We start from the raw sequence: 5,687 nt of genomic DNA, 5'->3' as shown, positions 1-5,687 counted from the left end.
TGAAACATTCATTATTTTGTCCATAGAATCCTTCAATATTTCAAGTCTAGGCTTGACTTTTTCTCCAGTTCCCTCAACTTGAGAAATGCTGAGCATGCGCTACCCTTTTGTCTTTCTAACTCCAGGTCTTTGCACGTTTCCTTATAATATTTGACTTTGTCAATTTGATTTTTTTTGTATTCCATGTAGTGAGGTCCATGTGTATGTCTTTTTTGTTGTTTAAAAAAGTTTGCATTGAAGAAGTCACTGGTCTTATAAAATTTATCATGTGATCTCCAGCATTGTTTCTATCACCAAGACTATAGTTTTCAACTACTTATCCTTCCATTTTGTTTTCAACCTTTGCATTCCAATAACCAGTAATCATCAATACATTTTGATTGCATGGTTGATCAACTTCAGACTGAAGAATTTGGTAGAATTCTTCAGTTTCATCATCACTAGTTTTAGTGGTTGGAGTATACATTTGTATAATAGTGGTATTAACTGGTTTTCCTTATAGGCGTATGGATATTATCCTATCACAGACAGCTTTATACTGCCTATGATAGGACGTATCTTGATATACTCTTTTTGATGATGAATGTGATGCCATGCCCTTTCAATTTGTCATTCCAGGCATAGTAAACATGTGAACATCAGGTTCAAAATGGCCAATACCAGTTAATTTCAGCTCACTAATGCCTAGGATATTGATGTTTATACATCCCATTACATTTTTGACCATTTCCAAAATTTTTCTATATTCATACTTTGTACATTACATGTTCTGATTATTAATAGATTTTTACAACTGTTTCTCCATTTTGAGTTGTGCCTCATCAGCAGATAAGTTCCCAAAGGCTTTACTACATTCATGTCAACTCTACTTTGAGGAGACAACTCTTCTCCTGTCATATTTTATGTGCCTTCCAAACTGAGGGGATTATCTTCTGGCACTATGTCTGACAATATTCTGGTGCTCTTCATCATATTTAAATGGTCAATATTCTGGTGCTTATAATGTTCCACTGCTATTCATAAGGTTTTCAGTGATTAAATTTTTGGAAGTAATCTATCTATCCTTTTTCTTAGTCTATCTTCATCTGGAAGCTAATCTGAAACCTGTTCATTATGATTGATGCTTTTGGTATTTAAGATACTGGTGATATAATTTCCAGAGTCATAGCAACATTCAATCCACCACCACAATATGAGAAACTGGCAGATGAATGGTTAAAAACATGAGTAAAAAATGTTAAAGTTTATCATGCATAAACTTCTTTAGGCACTCATGGCAAGGGACACGAGTAGAGAACCTCAATGCGTTCTTTTAGAACTGGGAAATTAGAATTAACAACTACAATGTTAATTCAATGGTTAGAGTTCAGACATTTACCTTCAGAATATAATCATAAAGAACATTAATCAACTATTTCCTCATTTTTATCTACTTCTTTAGTAGCCTTTAATAATCCTCTAGGACTGAATTGGAATATCTAAGCAACCAACAAAAGATAACTTAAATCATGGTAAAATTATGGTACACCCACCCAACAGAGTGCTATACACTGAGTGAAAAATACTTAATACTCATATACCCCCAAATTTGATACTTTATTAAAAACATATTCACATATATAAAATAGCAGGATTAATTTTCTTTAAAATTGTAACAGTGAAAAGACATACATAAATTAGATCCTTAGCAACATAATGATTACTTTAGTTGAAGCTTTTCTTCATGCTTCTCAATATTCTGTGTGTTTTTTGACCTCATAATCTTAGAATTAGATTATTTTCTGTAATCAGAAAATTTTGAAGAATGTGGTGTAGCAAGTTATCTAACGTCTCTTCTAGTAATAATCTGTAACTTCCATCAAATAATGCTTCTTCCCTGTTGGGTCTAGGTAAGAGAAGGTACTGATACAATGACATGATTCCATTGTGACTGCTAACAGAAAAATTTCTAATTATGAAAACTTGAAACTCTAGCATGGGTACATAATGAACCATCTCAGAAGTAGAAGGGGGAAATCTCAATACCATCAAAGATGAATAAGGAGTAGAGCATGTCCTTTTGACTCCAATATCTGCACACAGAGACAGAAAGCTGTGACACTGGAGGAGTGTTAAAGGAGGATTAGCAGCAGAACCAAGAATCAGAGCATGAGACAGCAGTGGGCTTCCCAGCGAATGGAGCAAGTGAAGCTGAATGACTTTAAACAGGAGGCTTGTTTGTAGAGTAAGGTGCCTCCAGGCACTTAAGTGGGAGAGTTAGGTTTGCTGGCCAACAGAGTAAGAGCTGAGTGCTTTCAGACTGAGATAATGATAGAGTGGTGTATCCTGTGGCCATTTATCGGCAGCTGAATGGAACAACTGTACACTGAATATTTCCAACACTGAGTTGAAACATGTTACCTTCCTAAATAAACTCCATAACTATGAGTATGGTGTCTGACTGAATATTGCAGTGGATTATTGAATCAAGATGAGAATTAGAGGGTGTCATAGGAGGAATGATTGGTGCCAATTTTTTTAATGAAATATTACGTGTAATGACTGCAACATAATCTATTTTTGGATGAGCAAAAACATTCTGCTATTAAGTTTGGCTATGAACTTCTACATAATTAAGAGAGAACTTTTTAAAATAAATATTTCAAGATGACATTATTTTTACCCAATGTGTGGTTTTTTCTTTCTCCTAAACTCTACCATTTAGAAAGGGTGCCGTTGCTTCAACACTCAATTTTCAGTATTCAAGGGAAAGAAAACACACAATTTCCTCCTATTGGACTGTTAAATTCACTAAACATAAGTTTAAAAACATAATGAATTCCTTTAAATGTTTATCAAAAATAGATTGAGAAACATGAACAATGTGTAATGGTTCAGAGTCTTGAGGGTTGGCAAAAGTAAGTTGGAATCTAGTTCTGAATATAATCACCTGGGTAAGTTATCAGTGGTGGTGGTAGTGTTAGAGTTCTGTGGAGTCAATTCCAACTCATAGAGACCCTGCATAAGGTTTCCAAGGCTATACATCTTTACAGAGGTAGAAAGTCTCATCTTTCTCCATGGAATGGCTGGTAGTTTTGATCTGCTGACTTTGAGGTTAGCAGCCCAACTTATAACACTACTCTACCAGAGCTGCTTGCTTAAGTTACTAAAGCCCACTAAAGTTTCATTCCATCACTTATCTGTTAGTTTGTCGTACTGTGGTGGCTTGCTTATTGCTGTGATTCTGAAAGCTATGCCACAGGTATTTTAAATAACAGGAGGGTCACCCATAGTGGACAGATTTCAGTTGATCTTCCAGAAGAAGACAGACTAGGAAGAAGGACAGACTACATTGAATATTTAGTAACTGAACATGTTATGAATAGCAGTGAAACACTTTCAGCACCAGAATATTACATATTGAAACATAATGAAGAACACTAGAATATTGTCAGATATAGTGCCAGTTGATGAGCCCCTCAGGTTGTAAGGCATTCAAAATGCAACTGGGGAAGAGCTGTCTCCTCAAAATAGAGTTAACCATAATGAAGTGATTTGCTTATGGGACACAACTAAAAATAGCAAGAAACAGATGTAAACAATCATTAATAATTGAATAATTGGAACATGGAAATTACAAAGTATGAATCTAGGAAAATTGGAAATCAACAAAAATGTAGTGGAATGGATAAACATCAATATCCTATGCATTAGTGAGCTAAAATAGACTGGTATTTGCCATTTTGAATCTGACAATCACATGGTTTATCATGCAAGGAATGACAAATTAAAGAGGAATGGTGTCACATTCATCATCAAAAAGAACATGTCAAGATCTGTCCTGAAATACAATGTTGTCTGTGATAGGATAGTTCCATGTGTCTATAATGAAGACCATTCAATACCAGTATTCAAATTTATGCACCAATCACTAAAGCAAGTAATGACAAAAATGAATAACTCTACCAAATTCTTCAGTCAGAAATTGATCAAACATGCAATCAAGATGATTGATAATTACTGGTGATTGGAATGCAAAGGTTGGAAACAAAGAGAAAGGATCAAAACTTGGGAAACATGGTCTTGGTGATGGAAATGATAATGGAGATTGCATGTTAGAATTTTGCAAAACCAATGACTTCTTTATTCCAAGTATCTTTTTTAAACAACATAAAAGATGACTAAACACATGGACCTCACCAGATGGAAAACACAGAAATCAAATTGACTATATTTGTGGAAAGAGATGGTGGAAGAGCTCCATGTCATCAGCCAAAACAAGGCCAGGGGCAGACCATGGAACAAACCATCAATTGCTCATATGCAAGTTTCAGCTGAAACTGATGAAAATTGAAACAAGTCCATGACAACCAAAATATGAACTTGAGTATCTCCCACCTGAATTTAGAGATCATTTCAAGAGCAGATGATGCATTAGACATTAAAGACTAAATTCCAGAAGAGTTGTGGGATAACATCAAGAACAGCATACAGGGAAGCAAATCTTCTTAATGCAGAAGATATGAAAGAAGGAAAATACCAAAATGGATGTCAGAAGAAACTCTGAACCTTGCTCTCCTGTATAGAGATGTTAAAGCAAATGAAACAACTGAGGAGGTACCAGAGCTGAACAGAAAATTTCAAAAGTCAGCTCAAGAAGACAAACAAATACTATAAGGAAATGTGCAAAGACTTGGAATTGGAAAACCAAAGGGAAAGAACATTCTCAGCATTTCTCAAGCTAAAGGAATTGAAAAAAACAAAAACAAAAAATCAAAACGCCACTTGTGGTATTGAAGGATTCTGTGGACAAAATATTAAATGATGTAGACAGCATCAAAAGAAGATGCAAGGAATACACAAAGTCATTGTACCAAAAAGAAATGGTCAGTATTCAACCATTTTGAGAGGTAGTATAGAATCAAGAACCAATGATCCTGAAGGAAGAAGTCCAAGGTGCATTGAAGGCATTGACAAAGAACAGGGTACCAGGAATTGATGGAATATAAACTGAAATATTTCAACAAACTGATGAGGCACTGGAGACACTCATTCATCTATGCCAAGAAATTTGGAAGACAACTATCTGGCCAACTGAGTGGAAGCAATCCATATTTTTGCCCATTTCAAAGGGAGGTGATCCAACAGAATACAGAAATCATGGGATAGTATCATTGATATTCTATGTAAGTAAAGTTTTACTAAAGATAATACAGAAATAGCTGCAGCCATAAATTAACAGAGAACTTCCAGACGTTCAAGCTGGATTCAGAAGAGGACTGAAGGATTTCATTACTGATATCAGATGGATCTTTGCTGAAAGCAGAGAATACCAGGAAGAAGATTACCTGTATGACTACACAAGGCTTTCAATTGTGTGGATCATGACACACTATGGTCAAAATTGTGAAGAATGATTATTCCTGAACACTTAATTGTGCTCATGAGGAACTTGTACATAGACCAAGAGGCAGTTTTTCAAACAGAACAAGGGAACACCAAGTGGTTTAAAATTAGGAAAGGTATGTGTCAGAGTTGTATTCTTTCACCATACTTATTCCATCTGTATACTGAACAAGTAATCTGAACAACTGGATTATATGAAGAAAAATGAGGCATAAGGATTGCAGGAAGACTCATTAACAGCCTGTGATATGCAGATGATATAACCTTGCTTGCTAAAAGTGGTGGTGGTGGTGGTTATGTGC

Source organism: Chrysochloris asiatica, unplaced genomic scaffold, assembly GCF_000296735.1.
Source record: "Chrysochloris asiatica unplaced genomic scaffold, ChrAsi1.0 scaffold00026, whole genome shotgun sequence".
Classification (NCBI taxonomy): Eukaryota; Metazoa; Chordata; class Mammalia; order Afrosoricida; family Chrysochloridae; genus Chrysochloris; species Chrysochloris asiatica.
Note: the sequence above shows the minus strand (reverse complement) of the source record.